Below are 14,720 nucleotides of genomic sequence, written 5' to 3' on the forward strand. Positions count from 1 at the left end.
TTAAACAAAAGGTGCCAGTGGCACCTTTGACTTTTAATTTGGACTGTAGGTGCCCTGTTCTCAAGTTTCTGTTCTTCATCTTTTGAAGATTGGTATTTGTTGATCAAGCTGGTGTAAATTGGCCAGTAATTTAACTCATCTAGGCTTGCAAATATAAACTGTCTCGGTTCTGCCTAACAATAGCAGCAGCAAGGATGCAAACTCCTGCTCTTCCCCCTTACCCATCACCTTGCAACACTGGGAGGTGTTAACTTCAAAGCTTAGTGAATACTATTTAAATGCTAACACTGTTAAGCAAAACATCAAGAAAAGAATGTCTCGCTGTAGTCAATAACTCTTAACCCTTTCCTCACTTTTTGAGTATATATTTCAGAAATACAGACTGATAATAAGAAAAAGTGTTTCTTTGTTCATTAATATTGATTTTAATCTTTTGTTTGAAAATTCTACTGAAGTACTCACAAGTTGACTTCTTTTGAAGGTCACAATAAAAGGAAGGAAACAAGTAATGTGATGATTCATTAATTAAACATGTACAGCTGAATATGCCATCAGTGTATCTTTCTTGTAAAGATCTATTCTGTTAAAGGTTTTAAAATCCCTTACAGGATCTCTCTTTGAAGATGAGCATTTGCCTATTAACTGCTTTATACTTATAATAAAGATAGCATCTTATACTTTCTTTCAATTAGTGTTTAAGTGTAGGCTCAAAAGTTACATTAATACAAGCTATATAGCTGCAGTGATGTCAAGGTGAGTATAGTAATAATGAATGCACATATTGTTGCATGGATTGAATCACGTTACAGGCAGCAGACAGTAACAGAGCACAGAGATGCTTTTGAGTGTAACTTTAGGCAGTTTGAGATTCTTCTTTTCCATGTGTTCTAAAAAGTACGGGCTTCCTCAGCTTTCCTGCAGTGGGTCTTGCGGCATGCTAGGATAAGGGTTAATGATCACTTCAGCAGAGAGTTTCTGGCATAATACCTCCCCCCCCCCCCAAAAAAAAAAACAAACCCCAAGCGTAGAGATTTTAATTTCTCTGGCATAGTTCTTATGATAAACTAAGTGTCCAAAAGAGACTAGATATCCCAAGGTTCCCCAGAACTTGTGGCTAATGCCTAGCTGTCCTTTGGAGTTAAAAAGGTGTTCAGTGTCAGGCCTGGTCATTCATTGTCACCTCTGTGCTCCCCTCTGCTGCCCCTTCCAAATCCATGTTCTCTTTAGTCTGTTGTTGGACTGCATGATAAAACAACCTTAGCGATTTAGTGATACAGATTAAAAACCTTCTTGCCAGCACTGTTTCTTTTGCGCAGTTCCAGTTTATGCAGACCTAAAGCAATTAATCAGTCTGTAGCCTTAAACTCTCTAGACTGATTAAAGTCTTCTGTTCACAAAGCAAAGGCATGAGTGCCTGCAAGCTTTCCACTTGGGTACTTGTCTTCTGGGGGGACGTGCTGTGAAACCTAGTTTACACCTTGTACACCTCCTTAAGCAGAAGGAAAGGAAGAAGTTTAAGAGGGTGGGAGTGGTGGTAGAAGTGAAAGGCATTTGGTGAGGAAGTGACAATTGGGTATTTGTGAAGGGCGGAATAATTTGCAGAATATATGGGAAAGGAGGATAGTGGGAATGCCTGGGCAGAACCCACACTATTCTCTTCTGATTATGCGTGGGGCTGGGGGGGGGGGGGGGGCGGGGGGGCTGTGTCCTTGCAAGACTGACCAGTTCCCTGTGTGCCAGCGGGGAGAGGTCCTGCTCCAGAGCACAAATAAGCCTTTTTCCATGGTTCTCTGCAGTTGGTATCTATGGAAGGGCTGGGTACCTGTTTGGAGCAGTGAACAGTGGTGTGCTTACAAATAGTTGCTGATACTGGGTTGATGAGCTGAAAATGGGAATCCTTGAGGCCTCTTGCAAATTCTGAGGTGCTGGTACAGAAATACTTGCTGGTGTGAACTGCCCAGTTCACATCTTAGAGCTTTCGTTCCAGTGTTTCTGATTCTTCATCCCATATGGTGAACAACTGAGCCACTGTACTCCTTGCTTCTTTTCAGAGTTTAACTTTTAAGCCATTTTTTCAGATACCAGAGAGAAAAAGTAACTCTTAGTTACAGCTTTAGATCCATTTTATTTCTGAAGAATGGTTGAGAAAGTAATTTTCCAGAACTCATGGTTTGATGCTGTTGAGAACATGTTACGGATTGTAATCAAGTTAGGTGCTGGGGGGTGCAGGGGGACATACCGGTAAAATTGTGGTAGTGTAATTGTATTGCAGCACAGCAAACAATGCATCCATGCAACATCAGCGTGGAGTGTAATTCCTGACTGCCATAATCAGTGCAGCAGCATGCCTTGCACTTCCATGCTGTGTACAAGATGCAATGTCTGCCGGACATAGCTGTGACCACAGTCATTTGGATAAATAGTAAATAATTTGATTTATATGTGAAACTCTTCAAATCTAACAAACTCTTTACTGGACTGCCTGGTGAGCAAGTGTCCCTTTACCTCAGCACCAGCTAATATGTTTTAGTAGTCTCCATCAGATAAATTAACGTGGATTTATGCTGGTGCGTTACAGACATGCCTGGATTCACAGCATTTTCCTGCTTTCTCACTTTTTATTCAGATTAGGCAGCATTTTGGTTTTTTTTTATCTTATTCATGTTACCTCCTCAGCTTTTGCTTATGGTTAAGGAATCTTAATGGGGCATCGCAGTAACAAAGCTCGTACCTTTGCTTTTGGGTATTAGTATGACTTTGTTGCAGTACTGTGGTTAAATCTGTGAATGTTCTAATATGGACGCTTTAAAAACATGTATGCTTTTAACTACCGTTGTTCTCAGTGGTTTGTTTTCTGCCTGAAGACACAGTACACAGAAATTGACAATTCGCAGTTTAGTTATGTTCCACAAGAGCATTTCTCGTATCTCTGTACTGGGAGCAGCTAAACCAGGTACTATAGTAATTTAGGCAATCTTCCTAAAATGCAACTGAAAACAACGAAATCCCGGGTCAGACAGGGGTTTGAGTTAGGGATTCCTAGCATCAGTGTTCCTCCAAACTGCACCGGTACTTTTGAGATTAATTCTCAGCAGGGTTGTGATATATATTGTGCTGTTTTCCCAGCCTGAAGGGAGGCCCCCATCTGGATTTCAGTGGATTTGTTTCTTTGCCAACTGAGTGTAGAAAATGATACAATATTCCTAAGGCATTTTTTTTTTATGGTCTGACTTTGGTTTTTTTACATCAGTAACAGCATGAATCCAATAAAAGGGTAGGGCTTTTTAACTTACTGTATGAGACTGTGTTTTAGGATTTTTGAAGTTGTAATTTTGTTCCCCTCAACCATGTTGGGAGGAAGAAGGGATGGAATGGAAGATGCTGCGCTGTTCAGAGACTGAGGAGGTGCCTTACTATTTTTGATGGTTCTAAGGCAATACTGAAATAAACTCTACCAGGGCTGCTTTAACACCCCCCCCTTTTTTTTTTTTGTCATACATACAGGTTAGCTCAGCTGTTCAGAGATAAGCCTTTTCTTATGAAGTTTGATAAATCAGTGAATAATATATTCATGATTGTGAGATGAAATAGTAACAATGAAGTTTTTCTCTAATACTTGCTACAATATCTTTCCTGTTTGCAGTTGATTGCTAAAGCTGAAAGAATGAGACTTGAAAAGACTCAACAAACAAGTAAACATATTCGCTTCACTGAAGATAACTAACCAAGACTGAATGTGATCTTGAAAGTGAACTAGGTGTTTAACAAAAAAACAAACCCCACAAACGCCACTGCTTACAGCAACTAAACTGTTTTTAAGGCGGCATCAAAACCTGGTCTGTTTGATTCATAATTCTGCAGACTGCAAGTATGAAGATTGTTCTGAATCCCATTTCTAAATAGGCTGAATGTTTACTGCTTCTGAGCCTTTAGGTAAAGCTTTCTGGAAAAAATGTATTAAGAGATCTTGCTTTAGTTCACTTCTGTTTTTGTTTTGTTTTGGGGGTTTTTTTGTATGTTGAAGTTTTATATACTAGGTTATGAAATAAAATGCTTGGGAAATTTTCAGTTGTGCATCTCTAATTCTTCAGTCTGCATTATGACACTATAAATAATAAAACTGGTTAATGCTATATAAACCTCTCTAGGCTTCTGCTTAGTCTATCAGACTGTTCCAAAATACAGTAGAATGACTATAATCTTCCATGTATTTTAAAGTGGCTAGGACTGTCAGAAAACCTGTCATTGAGAAGTCTGGAAGAAAATCTACTTGCATGAAGTGCACACTAAACTGAATTTAGACTTTTTTTTTTTAGAAGAATCTTCGGGGGAAGAAATAAGAAAACCTTTGTTTGTTACATCTGGTAACTCTAGCTCCAGAAGTAATTCTCACTTACAGATAAGTGTTAAAGTTGTGTAGTTCACATGTGAAGATAGTGACCTTAATACACTTTAAAGTATTGTAGACTGGCAATATTTTAAGAAATAAAACAAACCTGAACATAAAATTGGAATGATCCAAAAGGTTGAACTTATGTATGACTAAAGCTCTCTCCATTAATGTAAGATTGTTTTAGTGATTTTTTTTTTTTATTGCAGGGCAAGAAACACATAGGTTTATAAAAGTGTGAAACTTCCTTATATATAGAAGGATGAGCAAGTTATTCTGAAAGTAGAAGTACATTCCTAAAATACCATCAGAGTCTCTTGAAGGAAACTGTCAATGACACACTAGGTATCTTTGTGGCTATAGATTTCACTGGTAAGATAGGCTAACTTTTTTAGGTAGGTTAACATTTTTAAATTCTATGCTATCAAATTACTGGATTGGTGTAGGTATTTTAATGGTACATGTTACAATAAATAAAAGTTTGGTGACACTGGTATGTCTTTGATATCTAAGAAAAGAATCTGCATGATTTCTGCTGCATTCTTTAAAGTAGTGTGGGTATAATACCCGTGATGGCTTTGCAGTCAGGGAGAACAGGAGGCAAAGGAGGGAAAAAAAAAAAAAGGACAAAATATTTTTCAAGATACTGTACCAAAGCATATTAAGCGTAATCAAATTATCCTAGATAAGAACAGTGTAGAGAAGCAGCACAATAGGAGGAATGTTTATGGAGCACCATTTCTGTGCGGCTACTTGTGATGTAGCCTAGTGCAGCAGCAATGGGAACTATTTACTTGTACAGTCTGTAGGCTCAGTGTAAGTCTGTCCTTCACTCCCACGAGACTCCGATTAGCATCTCAGCCACCAGCAGACGGCATCCCTCTCCTCGGGCGGTGTGTGAGTGAATGGAGGGGATTACTGCAAATCAATGAAGAGGGTATAGTGGTGATCAAACTAAAGATAGCAGAAATACAGAGGGGGAAAAAGTGTGAGATAAGAGACAAACTTTCGGGGCTGGAGGGGAAGGGCTTGATAATGGTTCTTGGAAATTGCGTAAGGACAATTCCTCCCAGGGGACTGCAGTGGAAAGGGGAGGGGGGGGAAAGGCTAGGAACTAACCTGTATGCCAGGTGCCTCCTGTGTGGACCTCAGCAGTATTCAGATGTTTAGTCCAATTGCAGGATTTTTTTAATTATTATTTACTCTTCCACTCCTCTCTTATGCTAGGTGGGCGAGATGACACAGCAGAGAGAACTAAGATACCTAGCTATGAAAAGAATTGATCAATGAATGTCTTCTAGGCATCCTGCCTGAAAGTCAGGACACCTTTTTTTTTTTTTTTTTTTTTTTTTTTTTTTCCTCTTCTATTTCTGTGATGTGAAGGGAAAAAAACCGAACAGCTTACTCTGGGTAAAATGTTTTGGATTTTTGTGCTGAAATTCATTTAAGTGAAAAATTTATCCATGTTATAAATAATTCAGGTCATAAATGATTCAGACTTTTTATGTTTTGTGGAAAGTGGAGCAGAATTGCAAAAGCCTAACTTTTGGAGTTTTGCTCTTTTATTAATGATTCCTGACTTGAACGGCATAGCAAGAGAAGTCACCCTTCTGTTCCTTTCCATATTTATGTATGTTAAGTATTTACAATTAAACATCGGTTTTCTTTTTCTCCTTTTTTTCCTTTTTCAAACTAGCGCAGAAATCTGCTTCAGCAGGGAAGGGTGGTGTTTAGTTCTTTCTGAAGAAGTTAATAATAGAATTTTTGCAGCTTATTTCAGAAGTCATGTATGGACAGTATGGTCTATATGCTTTTACAAAAGAAGCTTGGATTCTTAAGTGTGCCAGAATGAATGGTTTATGCATTTTTTTTTTGTCTTTAAGTACACATGACAGTTAATATCTGCTGCTGTTATCCCTCCCTATCAACATACGCTAAGAAGAGGAGTCCATCTGTCGAGTTTTACCATCCCAAGAGTTGCATCCCTAAAGGTACTTCATATTTGACCTTACCGATGGAGGGTACCTGTAGTGAAGTCTGCACGTTTACCTGCAGTGGTTTGGTTTGTTGCTTAACATTAAATTTTCTGCTCTACTGTTTTTCTCTAGGTTCATCCACTCTTAGGAGCTTCCAATAGTGACTTCCCCCTTGCCCCACTTTTTTTTTCCCCCCCTTAAGAAATACCACATTTTATTTAAAAATTCAGGATGATACTGTAAAATTATAGGAGTTCATGACCTTGGACTGCTCATTTGGTTTTGCTGATTTTTCTGTCTCCCTTGACTGTTGAGTGTTTTGAAAGAATGTCATTACACATAAATCTGCCTGGAGCAAAAACCAGCATTGATTCTGCTCTTCATGACCCAGCATAGGGTTGAATCTGAAATTATTTTTAGCGCTTATATTTTTATCTCTCTTCTACTAGTTGCAGACACTGCATGGCAGCAGCAGGACTGTAACTCTGACCTATGTAAGGTCTTTGGTGCCAACAGAACGTTCATAATTTGGGTCTTTAAAAAGAGAGCTCTGTTTAAAAAAAAAAAAAAGGAAAAGTAACAGTAACATCTGATTGTAGATCTCGTCGCCCACGATCTTGTCCCCCCTGAAGGCTTCTTTGATTTTCCTCTGACACAACATTTCCAAGCTTAGAGTTTGGCCTTGTGAGTACTGTTGTCTTTTAGCAAGGACTATTGCGGTTACCTTAGTGGTGTCAATTTGCTGACTGAGACCAGGGCTCCATTGTGTTGGGCTTTCTACAGATAGAGAGCTCAGAAGTAAGAGGGAAGGAGGAAGGGGAGGAGGAGGATGGGAATGGAGATGTGCAGTTGCTGGTGTGACGGCAACAAAGAGTAATTTTTAATGAGCAAGTGGAGGATGTCAGTGGTGCTGGAAAAAAGTAGCGGGGCCTCCTTGCTCTCAGCTGCACAGCCACTGCACGCCTCTAAGGGACATTCACGCTACCTGCATCTTCAGATATGTCCTCCTGTTTTGAGACTGTCTGCCTCGCACAAGCTGTGTTTGTGCAGTAAAAGTGCTGCAAGGAAGAATGTGGTTTTAGTAAAACACCTGTGCTCAAAAGCAGCAGCCTGATACTCTGTGATTATTGCACCTGTGGGTTTTCAGTAGCCAGTGGTCCACAGTCAGTGCAGTATCCCATTCATGGCATGATGCTTGTACTCCATTGCCCTTTCTACCTGTCCTGGCAGCGTAGAAAAGCTTCTTTATCTTTGATTTTGCACCTCGTGTTAATTTTTAAGTTTCTTGTTTGACTGCCCTCAGTCTTACTGTCACCTGGAGCAAGCAAGAAGCCGGGGGTGGGGAGGAATATTTGCACTGAATTACAGCTCCCAAAGGAGACTCAAGTTACCATGAGATGCCAGAGTGCTCTTGTCTGAGGCGTGTGTGTCTACAGTGAGAGAACTTCCTAAATGTTTATCTGCCTTCTCTCTTGACATGCTGTATTCCCAAAGACTATGCCCTTCTCTTCGTTAACACTTAATTTTTTTTTTTTTACTATCTGACCGAGTCTGATTTAACATTGCTTGTTCTACCTGTTTTACCTTACACAGCTAATACTGGCTTTCTGTACCTTCTTCCCCCCCACCCCCCAAGATGTACTGTGTATCCTAGTTTAAATTGGGCTTTAAGGCAGCCCTTGAAAGCTAGCAGGTAGGTAAATTATCTTTTTCTAGAGAGGCTGTAAATCAAATTAGAAAATTACCCTCTGATAGATGACAAAGGCACTCGCCTGCCCAAGTCCCCTAGAACGTAGGTCAGTGTCGTAATTGCTTACTTACGGTACCATAGTGTCTAATGATCTCAGACAGGATTAAATCAGGGAATAATGCTGCATAATGCTGTAAAAAATAATTAGATAAGGTATGCTTGGGTGACTTTGAAATGTGCCTGAGCGGGGAAGTAATATGGTTATTTCACCTACAAGTGATTAAGTTTCTGTGGATGGTGTTAAGGAAGCTGCTTTCTACCAGAAGTGCAGTATTCTTCCTAGCATTAAATACGCTGTCTTCGTGTCAATTGTGGCGCTGTATTGGAGGAATATGGCTTGTTTACCTTGAATGTTCTGGGTGAACAGAACTATTCTATGTGAACTAGCTATATTTGTACCAACTGTATTAAAGCATTATATTCCTAATGTACTTCCTTCTCTTGTAGCAGGTTAGAAGTTTGGTCCTGCAAGTATTGAAGAGCATTTATTTTAAATGCAAGTGCACAGCTGTCATGTTTTGGTTTTTTACCTTTTTAAATAAATGCCAGTTAAGTGTTTTGTCAGTGTGTTAGAGAAATGGCTAGGAGTACGTACTTGATTACTTTTACAAAGGGGAAAAAAAAAATATTTCTAGCTGCTTTTTGTTGTGTTGTGAAGATGGGATTATCAGTCTGTCTCTTTGGCGGCAACACTGGCCTAGGAGTTTGTCCTGTCTCTCACCGGCAGCCACTTGTGCCTGCCCCTGAGCCCACAGGTCCTGCTGCGCAGCGGTCCCTGGGAGCCTGCTGTAAAGTGTGTAACCTCAAGGATCTGGACGAATAACGGTGGGAAATTTTAAGCTGACTTCATTGCTGAGGAAGACATTGTGTGTAAGTAAGCACAGCCTAAGTGCCTGGCTGAAGTACACATGCTGGGTGTACATTGCCAGGCATTAACCAGAAGTGCCGCAAACAAGTACTCACTGAGTATTGTAGTGCTTGGGCTTTGCAGAAAGTCACTGTGTCCCAAACCATTGATGTTCAGATACAGGTTGAACGTGTAATCAAACCAACCATACAGATCTTCTAATTGTGTCTTCATCCTCAAAGGGTCACTCTCTAATGGAGCTGTAAGTGACAGAGAACTGCAAAGCTGGGGGCTCTTGGACTTGCCTTCAAAGCGAGCGGTTGCTGTTGTAATGGTAGGCGAATCCTTTGAACTTGGTTCAAAGTTCCGAGAGGCTGGGCAATTTTCCGGGGTACTTGGCAGCCCACAGGTTTTTGTAGTTTACAAGCAGAGCTGGGCCAGCTCTCCTATTCATGTCTCTGTTTGTTGGAACCGGTGTTGATGGCATACTTAGCATGCATAGCTGTTACCCGAGTCACACGAATTGCTGCAAAATGAGGAGAAAACGAAGGCAGGAGAACATGGGAGAGTTTTGCTTGCTGTTGCCAAGGCGACTCGTTTTGAGCTGGATAAACGCTCGCTCATCGCTGCTGTGATTTTATTGCCTTATGGCATTTTGAGTTGAACCAAACGCCTGAGGGTGAAAGTAAGTGGGAGAAAGGTAAAGGGAAGGGACAAACCAGCCCTGGCACTCAAAAGCTAATGAAGGCCGCGTGGGCAGAATGGCTGCCTGTGTTTCTGCATCGGCATTTCTGTTTCCAACCTGTGTCGCAGCGCCCTGGCCCTGCACACCCCTCAGCGGTAGCCGGCTGCCAGTAACGCCGTTTCCAAATGTCTAATTGCAGTGTTGAATCCTAATGATTTGTGTAAAAGAAAGGACCTGGAATAAAATGAAGTGTGTGATGAGTCTGATGGGAAAAGCCTTCCAGTATGGTGTGATTTTACTTAAGGTCATTTAAGCTACCCCATTTCTCTCTCATCTTTTGTGGGGCTGGGGCAGAGGAGGGGGCAGGGGTTGTGGCTCCATCAACCTTAGAGGTCTTTAGTCTGTTCTTTTGCTAGAGTTTTGGGTACAGCCGTTCCCAGTGAGGAGCCACTACCCACCAGCTGGCGACTCGCCGAATCTCTTGCTGTATCTAATCTTGCTCTGCCGGCCTGGGGAGAGCTGTGGGCAGGGGTGGCAGCCCCGGGGGGTGCCCCTGGGGCAGGGGGGCTCCTGCCTGGGGCCGAGCTGTGGGGTCTCCCAGGCTCTGGCCAGCAGAGGGCAAAGCTGCTACATGCTGTCCTGCGCTGCGGGCACGATGTAAAGCTTAGGGCAGCTTTGCATCCAGCGTGTTTTGCTATGCATTACACCCTGGCTGATCACATAGATGAAACTATATACATAATTTGGGGGGGGGGGCGGGGGGAGGTGGAAGTCCCCTGTGTTCCCAGGGAGCCTGCGAGGTGGCCAGGTGCTGGGACGCATGGTCCCCAGGCACCAGCCACGAGCCCTGGCTCTCATCTGCTGCCTGTGATGGACCAGAAAGATGTTTTTCTAGTACGTTCAGGAAAGATTTTCATCAAGCTGGGAAAACAATTCTCCGAGGGTAACTGAAACTACTTGCATCTGGGTTGAATACTGCTCCTCTCTCAGACGGCAGAGCTATCCGCAGAAAAATTTGGGTAGTTTGGCACTGAATTACTCTTCACAGTCAATAACAGACCAGATAAATGCAGAAGTTTCATCAACAGAGAGATCTCCGCTAACTGGTGGTGGGAGCATACATCGTGATACGTGGGATGCATGTTACATGTGTTCTTCCTTGTCGCCAAAAGCAAAAGAGCATAATTAATATTAAAGTAGGAAGCTCCCCTACTCCTTGTCTCAGTGAAAGGAGCAAGTTCCAGTTCTCCCACCCTCTGAATAAGGTATGGAGCAGACATGGTTGAATACCTTTTTACCTTCATGCTTTATGCAACTTTCTTCTTTGTTTTGTTGTGCTTTTTTTTTTTTTTCCTCACCATGGTTGGTATTTCTGTTTGCTTTCCTTTCCCTTACCTGCTACATACTGAAATGTGGTTTTGTTACGAAAAGTGGCTTTTTGTTACATAGTGTTTTGTGTAGTATTTGTTTGGTGAGTATTTTGGGAATACAGCCACTCCCTCAGATCTTGTCCATCATATGTGGTGCCTCAGCAGATAACTTCTTGCAAGGTTTAGCCTAGAAGACCTCTTCCATGTGCACAAATGCAAAGTGTACTTGACCTGCTGGCTCAGTTTAGTCAGGCTAATAAAACCTTGGTTCCGAAACAGGCTATGCTCTCTAGTCTGAACTTCACACTCACCAAGAGGAGCCTTATTCTAAAACCAAAAGCCCTGAATTTCATCTTTTATGGCAAGTAATATATATCAGTTATTCTTGTATACAAATAAATTCAATCTTATTGCAAGGTAACTTACAAGGTGGGAATTTTCTCTCACCGATGATAAGCTAAAGTCTGTCTGCACAGTGGCTTTTACCTGGCATAGGCTAAAGAAAATGTGACATTTTTGCGGAGCAGACAAGTTTTTATGTGTGGAGGCATGCAGAGGTGAGCTCAGCCGTGCTGCACACTCGCTTCAGGGGCATCCGCTGCTGTAAAACCAGTGTGATTCAATCGGCACAAACAACAGGCCATCCTTTTGCCTTTTTCCCTATCAGTACAGAGTGTTCATGGAGCTCATGTTTAAGTACAGCTCCAAAAGCAAAGTTATGTCATTGTTAATGACAAGGCAGAAGCCAGTTCTGTCTGCCTCCTTTTGTGTTACAGTTTTCTTTGTTGTTCTCCATGTTGTAGCTGTAGACTTTCTTGCTTCTAGTGTCTTGCACTATGGAGGATAAAGATCTATCCGTTAATTTGGCTAAAGTTTCAGGCATAATTAATCTCTTTAATACAATGCTGCTTTGATATAAATTTTTTTTTTATTCTGACATTTAACACTCTCAAAACTGAAAGCTGAATTTGAATCCACTGAAATGCCTTGTCTTGCACTGAAACATCCACTGCAAAGCTTGTTATTTATGCCACTACAATTCATCCTCAAATAATTTTCCCCCATCTTCTCTCAGCAATAGCTCTGAGGTGTTTTCTGGTCTGTGTTGGATTCACTTCTTGTGTCAGATGTGAAAAGGTAGATTAAACTCTGCACCTAGAGCGATGGAGACAGTATCAAAGAACCGCAACTTCTGGATTTTCCACTTGACAGCGGTTTATTTTGCTCTTAGAAAAGCCAAGTGACTGAGATGAGCAGATTTACTCAGTGTTTTTTGCTTTTTGCCAAGGGTTGGTCTTCAAGATGGCGGCGAGGGTCTCAGCCTGGCAGCTCCGGTCCGTGCCCTGATCCTACTCACTGCCCTGCCCATGGCTGCCCAGCCAGGCACCCAATGTCTGCGTTTACACCAGAACTGCTATTATGCCAAAAATCACAACTGTGGAAAAAACACAGTGAGTGTCTTGAAAACTTTAAGCAAGAGGGAAGTAATTTCCCTTTTCCTTTTGATTGACATAATCTTTTTCCTTTCCTGTCCTTCTTTTACACCTGTTCCTTCTCTCTTTGTCATTGGTTTCCTGGATGCCAGGATTAAAGGTAAGCCCCTTTAACACTCTCATCATCTCCTTACCACAAGCATACCTGAAACCCTACTGCTCTCTGCCAGGTCTGTTGCCACGCTCTTACACTGATGGAAGAACCAGAATAATATAATTTGAATCGGGGGCACAATATTTAAAGTTATTTGGGTGTTGAAACAAGCAGCTGAGCAGCCTAATTGGGTTTAGACTATATATATAATTCTATAGCCATATATATCTCTCTCTATGCAACTATATATAGATGTAGCTGCAGTGGCAGAACAGGTCATCCGCAGCTTCCAGCAGGGAGAGAGACACAGAGTTGTTCTGCAGTTTTTAAGCCTGAGTTTGGTACCATCCCCTGTTTCAGATGCCCCGATTATGACTCCTGTGCTGTATTTCATATCCCATTTGTTGTCTAAGTGTTTTACCGGTGCTGGGGACATGTTGTTTGTGGCTGGGTTGGACTCTTTCTTTTAGGGAAACCTGACAATGTGGGCCACTCTTTTTAACTCATACATTCTTCCTTTGTTGGCCAGGTACTCCATGTTTATTTTGTCTTAAATTGCGTATGCTCGTCTCTTTCATGTGTGAAAGCAACAATTTTAAGGAATGTTCGAACATGTTAAAGCAACTGACAGCTGGTAGGCATTGGACGGTGTGTGGAGAAGAGAGTCCTTCCTTAGGGCGCTTCCTGAGGAGTTTGTATCGGAAAGGAACGGCTGGAGCTTTCACAATGGGGAGGTATGGCTGTGTTGGCTAATGCTGAGTGCGGTCACATTATATATGGAGATGATAACTTGGCCTTTGGGTGTGAGGTGGCAATGTGTGTGGGGAAATGGAGGTATTCCTGCTGAAGCTGGTGGTAGGTGAGGCTGAGAGAAGGGTAGTGTTTTCTGCAATGTTAGGCTGGCATCCTGCACTGGGAAAAGACAGCTTGCCCACCCAGGAAAATGTTATTTCTCTCCACTAGCTCAATGTGATGGCTGCTGGATGGCAGACAATGCGTCCTGCTGCATGAGCAGATGTTAATCAAACTGTTTCATGCTGGTGGTCCTTTTATCGGCAGTTGCCACCTTTCCAAATTGTGGTGGGTGTCTCATCCACTGCTTTGCCTCTTTGGAAAAGGCATGCAACAGGCTTGGAAAGAAGTGCACTGCTGTCACGCTGCCTGTGGCTGAATGGGGTTGCAGTCAAACAAGCCCTATCAAAAATTAAACTGAGAAGCAGAGAGTTTACAGTGGAAGGTTGGAGTACCTGGCTTGAAACATCTTCTGAATATGGTGGCTTTTGCTATCTCAGTGCAAGAGGTAGGAAAGCAAATGCTTCTGTTGTGTACAGGTGGAGACTCAAATGCCGCAGGCAGCAGCAGCACATACGGGTTGTACCTGGCAGTGGCAGAAGCAGGAAGGATGAGGGAATCGGAGCTGCTGACTGGCTGCAGATGGGAGGGTGGAATCTCTTCAGGGATGCTACCAGGAGGTCCCAATCCAGGTTCGGAGGGTTAATTTTAAAAACATTTTTTTCCCCCATGTCTCAGCACTGTCTGGTTTTAGCCATGACGGGAATTAGAAGTGACAGCATACTGCAGGGGAGCTGTTCTCACGGGGTTTGCGTCACACCTAAAGCTGGACATACCAAAAACCTCCCAAGAGAGGCTGGTCTGCCAGACCCTTAGACGACTCAGCCGACACCAGCCACAGTTTGGCTGAGCATCTCGGCTTCCCAAGTGAAAGGAGCTTTCCAGTTTTTTGGTGTTCACCTCTCCTAGCATACCAAGATGTTTTCTGAGCCAGATGCGGTGGGGAGGGGTGAGCTGGCACGACAGGCTCTGCTTTCCCCTGGCAGAGGCAGTGCAATCCCTTCCTCCCTCGCCACGATCTCCTCGGAGAAGCGTAGGGTAGGCGTGACTCCCGTGGAGTGCTGGGACAGGCTTTCCTGGTCTCGGCAGCATCCTAGCGCCAAGGGAGGCCTATGTGAATGAGTGCCTGCAGATGAGGGTGATGACTTGAAGCGGCCCTGCGACACCACGCAGCTAGAGAGGGCAACACGTGGTAATGCAAAAAATAAGAATTACACATACAGAATAGTAATACCACCAAAAAAGCCCAGTAGCTAATACCCA

At 42.6% G+C, this 14,720-nt stretch overlaps 1 protein-coding gene across 3 annotated transcripts in view; it reads left to right on the forward strand.

Moving 5' to 3' along the window:
- Nucleotides 1–14,720, forward strand: part of LARP7 (La ribonucleoprotein 7, transcriptional regulator) — a 68,027-nt gene that overhangs the window by 52,845 nt on the left and 462 nt on the right. For 2 of the 3 annotated variants that reach the window (XM_052813158.1, XM_052813145.1), the window contains exon 13: nucleotides 3,644–4,068. The gene's annotated coding sequence lies outside the window, so the exon portion shown is untranslated. Of the gene's footprint in view, nucleotides 1–3,643; nucleotides 4,069–4,316; nucleotides 4,365–6,273; nucleotides 6,382–12,306; nucleotides 14,090–14,720 lie in introns of those variants that run through there. The other variant, XR_008239047.1, reaches the window with a different exon arrangement.

This window comes from Harpia harpyja, chromosome 2 (assembly GCF_026419915.1).
Source record: "Harpia harpyja isolate bHarHar1 chromosome 2, bHarHar1 primary haplotype, whole genome shotgun sequence".
Taxonomy (NCBI): Eukaryota; Metazoa; Chordata; class Aves; order Accipitriformes; family Accipitridae; genus Harpia; species Harpia harpyja.